Source organism: Brienomyrus brachyistius, chromosome 24 (genome assembly GCF_023856365.1).
Source record: "Brienomyrus brachyistius isolate T26 chromosome 24, BBRACH_0.4, whole genome shotgun sequence".
Taxonomy (NCBI): Eukaryota; Metazoa; Chordata; class Actinopteri; order Osteoglossiformes; family Mormyridae; genus Brienomyrus; species Brienomyrus brachyistius.
In genome coordinates this window covers 62,726-77,363 of record NC_064556.1, presented here as the reverse complement: position 1 = coordinate 77,363, position 14,638 = coordinate 62,726, and the positions used below count along the sequence as shown (strand labels likewise).

General features: G+C 44.6%; 1 long non-coding RNA gene across 1 annotated transcript; it reads left to right on the top strand.

Moving 5' to 3' along the window:
- Positions 1-423: 423 nt before the first annotated feature.
- LOC125720082 (uncharacterized) lies at positions 424-1,829 on the top strand. Its single transcript, XR_007385342.1, has 5 exons — positions 424-458; positions 550-623; positions 844-865; positions 1,552-1,625; positions 1,731-1,829. It is a non-coding gene; the product is annotated as an uncharacterized LOC125720082 (long non-coding RNA).
- The last annotated feature ends 12,809 nt before the right edge of the window (positions 1,830-14,638 follow it).

The following is a 14,638-nucleotide window of genomic DNA, read 5'->3' as shown; positions in this document are numbered from 1 at the left end:
TTGTAGCCCTTGTGGGTGGTGATGGTCATTGGCGTGTCATGTTCCCCAGTCCTTGTCGTTATAATAAATCCCCGTTTACCCTACTTCTGCCTGGTCGCTTGCCTCTCCGCTCGTCACCGTACCCGTGCGCCTCTACCGCCGACGTCCCGCGTCACATCCACCGTACCCATAATTGTTTTGGCAGTGTACGTCCACTGGATCTCTAATTATTAAATTTTATATTGGGGCTTTTTTTATGCCATAGAGGCTTTAAATGAGGCTTATGGCCTTTTGAACCTTATCAGGCTTCTACGCGTTTCGGGCTGCCTTTCCCTCATCAGGAAACTGGCTAAAGAAATATTAATTATTGAAAGGATGCCTTCTAGGCCTTGTCCTTTTCCCAAAAAAACTTTTATTTAAATTTTAAGGACCACGAAGAAGCTACTCCAGGAAGGCTGGGAAGACAACAAAGTGAGAGGGTAAGATTTTGCTTTGCCTGCACGGTAAGTATAATCACTTACATAACCTTTTATATACCTTTTATAACCCTTTTAAATTTCCTATGTTCAGGAGGAGACTTTTGCCCATATCTCATGACAGGAGCGTCTTACCATGACTCAAGTACAATCCAGCACCATCTGAAGGTACCTCATAGGGTCCCTGTCTGTCAACTGCAACAAGACTGAGCAACTGCTCTTTATATAGTGGGGAGGCCCCGCCCCTTAAACAGACACTGCTGTTAAACTGTGCTTTTATAAAGCTTTTTTCTAAAAAAAATCCAAATTTAGGCCTTAAATTATGCCAAATTATTGTTGCAGGAATTTTAAGGTGATCAGTATTTTTTAATTGTTTTTCCTTTTTTAGGATTTAAACGATTCCAAATTAGGTAAGTTGTTTATTTTTAAATTTATTTGAAAAAAATTCAAATTTTGCAGCTAGGTGATGCTGATCAGGGTACTGGGGACCTGGCGGACCCATCCACCGGTGTCCACCCGTATGCAACACCCGCACCGGGAAGGCTGCCACCCAAAGCATGGGGGGCAAGGCGCAAACCTTATGACGATGTGGGAAGCACGGGCTGGTTAGGCTTAGGGTATGGGTTCAGGGAATAGGGTCAGGTTTAGGGTTAGGGAAGGGGGGTTTTTTAGGGTTAGGGAAGGGGGGGAGTTTTAGGGTTAGGGAAGAGGGGTTTTAGGGTTAGGGAAGAGGGGTTTTAGGGTTAGGGTCAGGGGTTAGGGTTGGGGTTAGGATTTAGGGTTAGGGGTTAGGCGTTAGGGGTCCCGGGCTGGATTAAATTGGGGTAAGGGTGGGGGTAAAGAGGGGTTTTGTTTTTTGTGGGGTTTAAGGTTAGCGGTTAGGGTTGGGGATTAGTGTTAGGGCAGGTTTTGTGGTTGGGGTTAGGGGTGGGTGTTAGGGTTTGGGGTTAGGGTTTATGGTTTGGGGTTAGGGTTTTAGGGTTTAGGGTTAGGTTTAGGTTAGGGTTTATGAAAAGGTTCCATTGTATATCCTTGATACTTGCAGTGCACTGGCAACATTTAAACTTTTTCCTCCTCTTCCCTCCTTTATTTTTAGGTTCCCCTGATGGATATGTACCCCTTCCAGGCAGAGACGGCAGAAACGATCGAGGAAGAGAAGATTCCTGATAAGTATGGTGTCCAATTTAATAGGTTCTATATTCTGATTCACAGTTTTTTGATGTCACCATATTTGTTTTATTTCAGCTAAAATGGTCTTCTGTCCCTGTTATGTAGGGCAGGGAACACAAAGGCCAGTGTGGATGACGGAGACGGCGAAGACGACGGAAGCGGCGGCGATGACGGCGGGAACGGAAGAAGCAGAGAGCACCCCCGGTAAGTATGGTTTCCCATGTCTGGGCTCATAATTCTAGTCCCCCATTGTTTTATTGTAATGCTTATATTGTTATATTGAGGTAAAATGATATTCTACTATCGTTGTGTCTCACAGAAGCCGCGGAAGATCGCAGAGATAGCAAGAGCAGCGGAGGCCCGAGAAATTAAACTTATTATATCCCCTAAATGGAGTGTTTCAGTTGTTTTATTTATTTCACCCTTTTTAGATCCCTGAGGGTGCATTCCTCAAGTTAGGGTGATCATCTCCTAGGATATTTTACAAAGGCAAGGAAGGCAGGTCAAATATGATTTATTATGCTTCACTTAAAAACAAGAAGAGGGGGTTTTTTGGTGACTAGCTAAAAAAAGGAACTAATCTCCATAAATAATTATTACTAAAATAAATAGATGCATAAATAAATTGGATAAATGAATAAATAAATAAAAAAAATAAAAAAAATAAATATCTGAATAAATTCATCAAATTGCCTAGCAGATACAGTATTAACGAGAAAAGAGGAGAAGGGGGAAGATTGAAAAACATTCATTTGGGGTTAAAGTTGAAGCCCCCACTTTGGGGTTAGAGTTAGAAATGGAAATTGGAATAGCTGCTAAGGTTAAGTCCTAGGAGGTTCTCAGTAGGAGTAGGAATATGTGTTACGGTGGGGAGTGGGAATTCAAGTTGGAGTTTAAAGGTTAGGGTTAGAATTAGGGTTGGGGTTTAGGGTTAGAGTCCTTCCCTTGGGAGTCCAGGGCTAAAGTTTAGGGACTAGAGTAGAGAATCAGGGGTTGGGGGTTAGGGACTAGAGTAGAGAGTCAAGGGTTGGGGGTTAGGGACTAGAGTAGAGAGTCAGGGGTTGGGGGTTAGGGACTAGAGTAGAGAGTCAGGGGTTGGGGGTTAGGGACTACCGTAGAGAGTCAGGGGTTGGGGGTTAGGGACTACCGTAGAGAGTCTGGGGTAGGGATTACAGTCCAGAGTCAAGATTTGGGGGTTAGGGATTCCCTTTTGATGTCCGGGGTGAAGGGTTAAGGTTAGGGTTAAGTAGTAGGAACAGAAGAAAAAAATAAAAAAAAAGAAAATTAAAAAGAAAAAAAAAAAAAAAAATTTGGCAATAGAACCGCAGCCCCAGGGTTTTTGGAGAAACTGAAAGTCAATGGCCACCGACTGGTTTTAAAATTGCCTTTATTTCCGTCTCCTGTTCCTGACGTTCCTTGGAAGCACAACAAGGTGTAATATGTACTGCTAGACCCCTAAAAATAATTCTGCTAAATGTGTACAAATTCTAGATGCCCCCATAAGGATTCTTTCAATGCTGTACCCCCGGCCGTTGTCAAGCCCCTAGGAATGCTTCTAATGAAGCCAACGTGTCCAAGTCAGTCTATATACAATTCTGTTATTTGCACTTCTAAGAGAAAAAGACAAAAAATTTAATACATTTTTCTGGTTAGTAGTAATTTCATTGTTAATTTATTTCTCCAACCTGGAGTAAAGTGCTGTTTTAGGTGCCCCAAAACGACCCATGTGTCACGATCGGCGGTAGCGGGTGAGGCGCACGGACGGGGCGAGCGGGCAGGGGGCAGGAAGCAGGCGAGCAGGCAGAATTAGGGCAAATGGGGATTTATTTGAATGCCGCGGACTTGGGAACATGGCACGCCGACTAACATCAATGACGGACGAAGGACTCAGGTAAGACACGGACTGAAATACACAGGACTGATTGAAAATAATCAGACACAGCTGGGTACAATCGGGAAAGAACACGTGGGTAATCCGGGGGCGTGGCACACACGAGGAGCGGACGAGCCGGGCATGACACCATGGGTAACTAATTAACTGACAAATTTTTCCCTTCTATTTCCCCTCCCCTTATCCTGCCTTCCTTACTTTTGATTGAGTCCTGCAGGGACCCATGTCTTAAGTCTGGAGATCCACCCATATTCTCTCCTCCTCCTCTGTGCCCGTGACCAATTGATATTAGCCTCTAGACCGGAACACTTGATGTTTTGCAGTCCCTGCTGTTGAAAATGCTGCACTAAAGCTGTCGGTCTTGTGTTGTGGGAGATTGTGTACAAGTGTTGTTTTAAACGTGTAACCAGACTGTATTGCGTTTCCCCAATATATTTCCTATGGCAATGGTGACATTGGATAATGTAGATGACATTTTGAGTACCTAACGAGATGTTATCCTGTACAGGTATTGTCCCTGAGCCTGCCGATATGATCTTGATTGGTTTAAAATAGGATGCCAGACCCGCATCGTTAGTTGTTGTGGGTGAACTAAATCTAGCACGGACTAGTAAGTTTTTAAGGTTTTTATTTCTCCTGTAAGCTGATATGATTTTGTAGTCCCGTAGTTGCGGGACAGTCTGTTGAACCTTCGAAAAACCTTTTTTGAGGTTGCTATTTAGTGCGGTAGCCTTGTAGGAGTATCTAGTGATTAAGGGAATGATTTGTGAATTTATGGGGGAGGGGGATTTTTTGTTACCTATTGTCCTTAGTGTGTCTGCTTTGATGCCCCTCAGAAACCGTTTTGTATACTTCCTGTGTCTGAGAGCTGTGAATAAGATGGTGGTGGCTGCTTCAAAATCCTTTTTATCTGTGCACAAGCGGTGAAATCTAATAAGCTGAGATTTGATTATTCCTGCAAAGGTATGTTTCGGATGGTAACTGGTCTTGTAAAGTAGGCTATGTGTGTCCGTGTCTTTGAAATAGACCTTGGTTTTAAGGAACCTATTGCCATTTACAGACAGACTTTCTAGATACTACTGTTTTCTTCAGTCCAAGTTTTGGGGATTGGTTTTATATTTAACTGTAATGTTGGGATGGTGTTTGTTCATTATATTTATGAAAGTTTCAAACAGTGGTTTTCCATGTTGCCATAAACCAAAAATGTCATCCAGATATCTGAAATATAAGCTGGGGAGATGTTGACATTTTTGAAATGTCTCTTCCCAGGAAGCCATATAAATGTTGGCATATGCTGGGGCAAACTTTCCCCATTGCTGTTCCTGTTATTTGAAGGTAGGTTTGATTATCAAAATCGAAGTCGTTCCTGGTTAAATTGAGTTCTAATAATTGTAGAATGTATTTGTCTGGCCTGTTTGAATCTGGGTTTTTGCGGAAGGCTGTCCTAACTGCTTCCAACCCTAAATTGGTGGATATATTGGTATATAAGCTGTTGATATCAATTGTAAATAAAAATGCATCAGTCTGAAATTGAAGGCCCTCTCTTTTGTTGATAAAATCATATGTGTCCTTTAGATAGCTATTGTGTCGTTGTGAAATGGGGTTAGGTTTAGGGTTGGGGTGAGGGTTTAGGGTTGGGTTTAGGTGTTGAGGTTTATGGTTGGGGTAAGGGTTTTTAGGTGTTAGGCTTGGGGTTTAGGTGTTAGGGTTAGGCTGGGGTTTTAGGGTTTGGGTTTAGGTGTTAGGGTTGGGATTAGGGTTTAGGGTTGGGGTAAGGGTTTTTAGGTTAGGGTTGCGGTGAGGGTTTAGGGTTGGGTTTAGGTGTTGGGGTTGAGGTTTATGGTTGGGGTAAGGGTTTTTATCAAATTCAAATTTTATTTGTCACATACACAGTCGTACACAGTACGATATGAAGTGAAATGCTTACACGACCGCCAGTGACCTAAAAGAGAATTCTTGACATAAAATAGAAGTAGAAATAGAAGTGTACTGTACACAATAGAAATAAAAATAGAAATATGCTGTACAATAGAAATTCTTTCACATTGAAATTAGGTGGAGGAAGTATAGTGTGCAAGTATGCATGAAAAAAGTGCCTTAAGATGCCTTATTAAAGTGACTTTGTGCAAGGGTCCAGATGTAAACATGACCATGTGAGTTCAGATGTGAGTGTAGATGTGCATGAGATTGTCCATAGTGTCCATTGGCGTTAGCAGGTTGTATTAGTTCTGTGTTTGTGTGTTGTTGAGAGACCTTATCGCCTGCGGGTAGAAGCTCCTCCTCAGTCTCTCTGTGTTAGCCTTCAGGGAGCGGAAGCGCTTCCCTGACCGCAACAGATGGAACAGTCTATTGTTGGGATGGCTGAGGTCCTTTGCAATCTTCCTGGCCTTGGTCCAGCACCGCTTGGTGTAGATTGAGTGCAGGTCAGGGAGCTTGGTGCGGATGATGCGCTCAGCTGAACGCACCACCCTCTGTATAGCTCGCCTGTCCTGCACTGTGCTGTTCCCGAACCAGGTCGTGATGTTTCCCGTCAGGATGCTCTCTATGGTGCAGGAGTAGAAATTCCTGAGCACCTTGGAGGGCAGTCTGAAGTCTTTCAAACGTCTGAGGTGGTACAGACGCTGCCGGGCCTTTTTCACCACGGTGTTGATGTGGCAGGACCATGACAGGTCCTTTGTGATGTGAACACCGAGGTATCTGAAGCTGTCCACTCTCTCCACTGGGCTCCTGTTGATGACGGGGGTCTGGTAGTTCCTCTCCTGCTTTGTACTGAAGTCCACTATCAGCTCCTTTGTCTTGCTGACGTTCAGGAGGAGATTGTTCCTCTGGCACCAGTTCTCCAGATTTCCAATCTCCTCTAGGTAGGCCGTCTCATCGTTGTTCGTGATCAGGCCGACCACGACAGTGTCGTCAGCAAACTTGATGACGGTGGTGGAGTTGGTAGTGGCCACGCAGTCGTAGGTGTATAGAGAGTACAGGAGGGGGCTCAGAACACAACCCTGGGGGGCTCCAGTGCTGAGAGTGAGGGGGGCTGAGACATGACCGCCCATCCTTACTGCCTGTGGTCTGCCAGTTAGAAAGTTGGAGATCCACTGACACATGGATGAGCTGAGTCCCAAGTGCTCCAGCTTGGTGGTGAGTGTGGAGGGAATTATGGTGTTAAATGCAGAGCTGTAGTCGATGAAGAGCATTTTCACATAATTCCCTTTCCTAGTGTCCAGGTGAGTGAGGGATGTGTGGAGGAGATTTGAGATTGCGTCGTCTGTGGAACGGTTTGGACGGTATGCAAACTGTAGTGGGTCCAGTGTGTCGGGTAATGAAGAAATGATGAAGTCTCTGACCAGGCGTTCAAAGCACTTCATCACTACTGAGGTGAGGGCTACAGGGCGGTAGTCGTTGAGGGAAGCAGGATGTGGTTTCTTTGGAACAGGAACAATGATGGACTCTTTGAAGCACGTGGGGATCACCGACTGAGATAAAGAGATGTTGAATACCTCAGTGAACACAGGTGCTAGCTGGTCTGCGCAGGCTCTGAGAATACGGCCTGAGATGCCGTCTGGTCCTGCTGCCTTCCTGGTGTCCACTTTCTTGAAGGCTCTCCTCACGTCGTGCTCGGTGATGATGAGCGCGTTTCCGGTGCTGGCAGTGTCTTCCTGTCTGCAGCCGGTAGCGCCGCTAGCATTAGCGCCGTTAGCATTAGCTGCAGCCTCGAAGCGAGCATAGAAGGTGTTGAGCTCGTCTGCCAGAGTCGCGTCCGCGTTCATCATACCGGTTGTTGGTGCTTTATAATCCGTGATTGTCCTTAGTCCCTGCCACAGGCTCCTAGAGTTGCGCTGTTGAAGCTGTGACTCTAGTTTCCTCCCGTAGCGCTGCTTCGCCTCTTTCACCGCCTTCCGGACGTTGTATGACGCAGCCTTGTATGGTTCCATGTCCCCCGACGCAAGTCCCGTGTTGTAGGCGGCGGTGTGAGATCTCAGGGCGTCACGGATGGTTTTATCCACCCACGGTTTCTGGTTGGGAAACGTTCTGATAGTCTGTTTCTCCACGATATCGTCCGCTAGCTTCCCAATGAATCCCACAACCGCTTCCGTAAACACGCTGACATCCTCGGAGCTGTTTCTGAACATGTCCCAGTCTGCGTCGTCAAGTGCATCCTGTAACACGGCCACCGATTGGTCCGTCCAGCGCGCGACCTCCCTCTGAGCCGGAACTTCCTGTTTCAGCCTTTGTTTGTATTTTGGCATGAGGAAGATGGCGGCATGATCGGATTTTCCAAATGCTGGACGAGGCTGCGCCTTGTAACCGTCTTTGACCGTTGTATAACAATGGTCCAGTGTCCTTTCGCCCCTGGTGGGGCAGGTGATGTGCTGATAAAAGTTCGGCGCTGTGCGTTTGAGGTTGGCCCTATTAAAGTCCCCCGCCACAATGAGCGCAGCGTCCCGGTGCTGTGTCTGGTGCTGTGTGAGCGCCTCATGCAGCTCGCACAAGGCCGTGTCCGTGTCCGCTTGTGGTGGAATATAAACGGCACTGATTATGACCGATGTGAACTCCCGTGGAAGATAAAAGGGACGACACATGATGGACAGTAGTTCCAGATTTGGTGTGCAGGAGCGTGAAAGAGGAATAACGCTCGCGCTGCTGCACCAGCTGTTGTTTACCATCAGACACACACCACCTCCCCTTGACTTCCCCGAGTCTTGCGTCCTGTCCATGCGGTGCACCGAGAAGAACTCGGCCGGTTGTATGGCGTGGTCCGGCACCGCTGGGTTCAGCCATGTCTCTGTGAAGCAGAGGAGGTTGCAGTCCCGAATGTCTCTCTGGAACTTTATCCTGGCCCTGAGGTCGTCGAGCTTGTTTTCCAGTGACTGGACATTGGTGAGCAGGATGCTAGGCAGAGGTGTGCGGTGTGCACGGGCTCTCAGCCTGTTCCTGACGCTGGCTCGTTTCCCTCGGGGCCGCCGCTTTGCATCGCGTCCTTTGTTCTCCCTCAAGATCTCACACGGCCAGCTCGGATCCAGAGTTAAAAACGTCGAATTGTGAGTACATTGTATACCAATGGAAACAAGAGTGTCTCTATCATACCTAATGTACTCAATGGTGGTGATTTTGCCGATTTAAAAACACTGAAAACTAACTTAAAAAAACAGAAACAAGAAAAGGTGGTTGGAGCAGTCGTGACGGCAGCCTACCTCACCGGCGCCATCTTAGAGTGGCGTTAGGTGTTAGGCTTGGGGTTTAGGTGTTAGGGTGGGGTTTTAGGGTTGGGGTGAAGGTTTAGGGTTGGGGTGAGGGTTTAGGGTTGGGTTTAGGTGTTGGGGTTGAGGTTTATGGTTGGGGTAAGGGTTTTTAGGTGTTAGGCTTGGGGTTTAGGTGTTAGGGTGGGGTTTTAGGGTTCGGGTTTAGGGTTGGGGTGAGGGTTTAGGGTTGGGTTTAGGTGTTGAGGTTTATTGTTGGGGTAAGGGTTTTTAGGTGTTAGGCTTGGGGTTTAGGTGTTAGGGTGGGGTTTTAGAGTTTGGGTTTAGGTGTTAGGGTTGAGTTTAAGTGTTGGGGTTAGGGTTAAGGTTTAGGGTTGGGATCAGGGTTTAGGTGTAGGATTTTAGGGTTAGGGTGTAGGTTGGAGTGGGGGGGGGGGGGGGGAGAAAAACCGTGGTCACGGGTATGCCTGTGGCCAACTTTTGGCACGGGCCTACTTTGGGTCACCAAAACAACCCCCTCTCTGTCCTATTTCTCATTCAGGCCCCATGGCTGTGTAGACTCCAATTTGAGGATCCAGTCCCTCTCGATCCTTTTCCGGGTCCCATCTGTCCAGGTCCCCTTATGCTGAAGTCCCATCACCCTTAGTGCCTCCAAACCGTGCTTCAAGAAGTGCTGAACAACTACAGTGTGAGTTTCCTTTCCATTTTTTATGTTATACCTGTGTTGGGTCATTCTGTCTCTCAAGGTATTTTTCGTCTCCCCAACATATTGTATATTGCACCTAGTGCAATAGATTAAGTATATACAATTAGCAGTGTCCTGGGGTAAAGGTGGCCAAATTGTAAAAATTGCCCAGGACATTGGGTTACAAATGTATCTTTTGGGGAGAAATTCTGGTATTGGTGTGGTTTTTGCCTTTCCATCCACCAGGGGGGGCAGTTTACTTTGGACTAGAAGGTCTTTTAAATTTTTATTTCGTCTATAAGCTGAGATTACCCTGCGTGTGTTCAGTACTGTGCCCTGTGAAATAAACTTATTATAATTGTCCTTCACCCTTCTATTTAAGGTCACACTAACACCAGAGAAGGTGGATACAAGGGGAATGTCCTCATTATCTCCTGCAGGAGTCCGCTCGGACCCTCCTCCCCCCGTGAGGAATCCCTTTAGACAACCCCTCAGGAAGGAACGGGGATATCCCCAGTTCCTGAGTGCCCCAAACAGGGTTTTAGTTGCCTTCCAGAAGTCCCCCGGTTGGGAGCAGATCCGACGGAACCTGAGGAGCTGAGATTTCAAGATTCCCTTGAAGGTGTGTCTTGGGTGATAGCTGGACTTATGTAGGAGAGCGTGCGTATCCGTATCTTTAAAGTACACCCGGGTTTGCAGTTTTTGGGTGTTGATAAAGTCACTCCCCTTATAAGTGACTGTATCTAAAAAGTTCACTTCAGAGTTGTGCAGGGTGTACTTTATGTGAATGGATGCATGAAAGTGATGAAGATGATCAGCAAATTCCCTGAACTCCATTTCTGTACCCGACCAGATACCCCAGATGTCATCCAAAAATCTATAATAATGGAGTGGTTGAATAGGCCAGGCCGCTAGGGCCCCCTCCTCCCATTTGGCCATAAATATGTTCGCATACGATGGGGCAAACCTCTTCCCCATCGCAGTTCCCTTAATTTGTAAGAAATATTGGGAATCAAATTCAAAATCATTTTTGGTAAGATAGATCTATTGGAGATTAATCAGGTGTTTATCTGGCCTCTTTGGGTCTGGGTGTCTAGCAAACCATTCCTTAACCGCTGCTAGGCCTGCTGGCGTGTCAATATTGGTATATAAGCTGTCTATATCGATGGTGAATAGCAGGCAGTCGGTAGGTAGATGGAGATTCCTGATTTTCTCAAGGAAATCATATGTGTCCTTGATATAGCTGGGGTGTTTGGTGCTGATTGGGTTCAAAAAGTATTCAATGTATTCTGCTGTGGCATAGATACAAGATGTCAGATACAATCGGGCGGCCTGGAGGCATTAAAAAAGGAGACTCCATGATTTTGGATCTTTGTTTTACCTCCTGCCGAAGATCCATAATCGGGAACGTGGCTCATCGGGTGGTGACAGGTAAGTAATTTGCTTTCTATTTAAAAAACTTTCATCCTGTAATTTCTGGAGAATTCTTTTAACCTGTAGAATAGTATTTTGTCCAAGAGGTTCCTCCAGTCTCTTGGTTCCAGAAATTACCTAGTGGTCTAGGTTGTGGTTGAGTTTGGGTGTTTGTCTGGGGTCTGTATCTCCCAGAATTAACCCTTTTAGGCCCCATACTGGATTGTTGGGGTCCATGTGTCATTGGTCTAAAACCAGAATCAGATTTATTCTGGGGGTGCCCTGTAGAGCGCCCCCTGCCTATTGGTTTAGGTTTATAGTAGTTTTGAGAGTTGTTCCGGGGTCTATACCTCTCAGAAACAACCTCCCTACGTCCCACACTATATGCCCGAGGCCTACGCCTCTCGGGTCTAGGATGAGAATTAAACAGCCTATCAGGCTGGGAGAACGGACCATAGTAGCCCAAGTGTGGGTCATACCCAAAATAAACCATTATCAACTATATATCAACTATATATCTAATAAGTATGAATTATTTCAGGCAAGTCAGTTGCACAATGTTTCGGTTTTATAACAGAACCTTCATCAGGCATTGACCTGCCCTAAGAAACTAAAATAAAATATTCTAATCAATATCCTAAATATAAAGTAAGGAATTGAAATAAAGAAGGGGGAATAAAAGAAAAATGGGCTGTAGAATCTAAATAAATGCTAAAATGAGCAAGCTATCAAAAGCAGTAAACTTCACTAAGCTGCTCAGAGGTGTCTCAGTTAGAGAGTGAGTGCTCCCTCTGAGCTGCTGCTTTTATATGAGCTTTGAAGCCCCGCCCCCTTTTTTCCTTTTTCAACTGAATTTTTGAAAAATGCAAGTCTATTTAGGTTGTTTTTTAATTTAAATAAACTGAATAATAATTATTCATTAACAAGCAATAATACACATTAACAGTCAAGAAACGTTTTTATTACAATTTTTATTTTTAAGTTTTTATGATTTTTTTTTTTTTTTTTTTAATTTTTCAGGCAAAACAGTAACAAAATTTAAATACATTCTAATAAACAGTTTTCTAGAATTAAAAATTCTTTTTATATATAACCTCTTCCCAGAAACGTATTTATTTAAAAAATACATAAACTATTTACAATTATTCCTTATACAAAGCTTTATTTGTGTTAACTGTCACGCCCACGCAGGCGGACACCACCGGCTGCGGCTCATTGCGCAGAATGAGCCTAGAGTTAAAACCAGTCAGACGTCACTTACACGTTGCGAAGTATTGCGCTGATGTATAGAAGCCATACCAAGCACTTTCTTGTCGATTGTCTCTCCCTGATACCCAACCCTGCCTGTTTACCTAGTGTCTCCTCCTTACCCCTCTCTCTCTCCCGTTCCAGACCCTTCCCGGTACCTGATCCGTCCTCCCAGCCTGCTCCTGCTCGTCCTGTTCCCGCACCCTTGTGTGTTCCTGTCTTGAGCTTCCTTGTAGGACTGACCCCCTGGCTTACGACCTCCCTGCCTGTCTTTCGACCTTGCCTCTTGCCTGTCCCTTTCAGTGCCTCTGTTTGGTTTATCCAAATCAAGCGCTTAGCGGCTAGCATACCCGGATCCCGATCGCTCGGTCCTGGTTGTCGTGACAGTTAACATTGTCCTTATCCAATATTTTGTACATATTTGAATTATACCCAGGAGTTTGACCCCTTTACAATGTCCATCCTATATTTTTTTGTAAGCATTGAGATCCTTATGATCCTTCTCAGGTCGAAACCCCTTCACTGAGGTCCGGGATGTGAACCCATAATATATCGGTTCATGGCCGTTGGGTTCCAAATCCTTATTAACTGTTTTCCTTTTCTGTTTTACAGGTGTTGATGTTCGGATAAGTCTCCCTGGGTTCAATCACTCTTTCCCATTCTTAGGGTCGCGAACCCATGATGATCTGATTCTCCATTTTTTGTTGTTGTTTCTAGGTGCGGATGCCCTGAATGGTGGAGTAACAGGAACAGATGAGGTAAGGTGACACCGGGTGGCTCTGGCTGGATTAGGTTTAGGGTTGGGGTGAGGGTTTAGGGTTGGGTTTAGGTGTTGGGGTTGAGGTTTATGGTTGGGGTAAGGGTTTTTAGGTGTTAGGCTTGGGGTTTAGGTGTTAGGGTGGGGTTTTAGGGTTTGGGTTTAGGGTTGGGGTGAGGGTTTAGGCTTGGGGTTTAGGTGTTAGGGTTTAGGGTTGGGGTAAGGGGGTTAGGGTTAGGGAAATATAATGATTGTTGCGTTTCAAGATTACCTAGTACATGTTAAATCAGTTTACATTGCATAGGCACTCTGAATCAGTCGTCTCAATTTTCATCCTTGCTGTTTAAATCAGTTAAATTTCTCACAATCCCATCCGTATCTTGAATGAATACAGTATGCTTTGTCTTTGATGCATATTATTTTTTTAATTGAGCAGTGGAATCCCATGAGGCAGGAATAATTAAGAAAAACTGTTACATTTTTTTAAAGCTTTAGCATTAGGCAGAGCTCATTTGGTCTTGCTAATCAGTGTATTAGTACATTTTTCAACACAGGGGAAACTTAAATTCGCAAGCAGCTGTTCAACATGTAACCCATTGTTAATTGTGGCTTTGAGATGATTACAACTAGATATAGCGGGAGAGGGGTGATTCGGTGGTCCATGGAATACATTGTTGTCGACAGAATCTAGTTATGAATTTAGTTTTTGGTTGAATTTCTAAGTTTGTTGTTTAAACCCAGAAATTCAGTGGTAAGTTATACTTTTAACAGCAAATTGCAAAGCTTGCTGTTTGATTCCTATGACTAGGGCTGTCGCAACCATGTTGCATTATAATAGCGATTATATGGAGCTTGTGCAATAATCACCAGGGCTTTAGATGACGGGTGAAACGTTTGTCCGGATGCCGTCCTTTTGGTACTTTACGGACATTTACTTACGCGCCCAATTTGGTAAGCATATTACTAGTGTGCCTAAGATATTAACGAGAAGCGTATTGTGACATCCAAAAGCAAGTAGTTTGTATAAATTCAGAGTATCCTTATGCTTATTAAATTCAGTTACTGGAGCCACATGCTATTGTTCTAGAAAGTCATGGAAGCAATAAGCACTGGAGTGGCACTGAACGTCTTTTGTAAGAGGAGAGATTGTGGACAAACAAGGTAAAAAGATGGTGGTGTGGCGGTACTTTTTGCAGTTTAAAATCAGACACGTTTATTAAACATAAGAATATGGCAAATGTATACAGATCACTAACTTTTGGGCATCACAATATGCATCTCGTTAATATTTTAGGGACACCACTAATCTGCTTACCAAACTGCGGGTGTAAGTAAATGTCCGTATAGTACCAGAACGGTGGCGTCTGGGCAAACGTTTCACCTGTCATCTAATACCCTGGTGATGATTGCACATGCACCATATAATCACAATTACATTGGGACATGATCGTGGTGTGATCGTGACAGCCTTACCTATGATAGTGAAAATGTTTTAGCAACATATTGATTATTATCGATATAATATTATATATTATTATTATTATATCGATATATTATTATCTGTGTTCCGCACCCCCCCCCCCACGTACTGAACAGATGTTATCAGCAATATTTCAAAATAGTGCTACTGTATTGCATAGTAATGTTACTTAAATATATAAAGTTATATAATGTCTGGATACTATGGCAATAATACCTAACCTCGGCATAGCTGACTGTTCTGGTTCATGCGATGTGACACGTTCATGTGCACAACATGCAGTATCAATATTAATATTGCACATTGACAAAGTCCTAGTGCAACTGGCAGTCTGGAAATCTCAC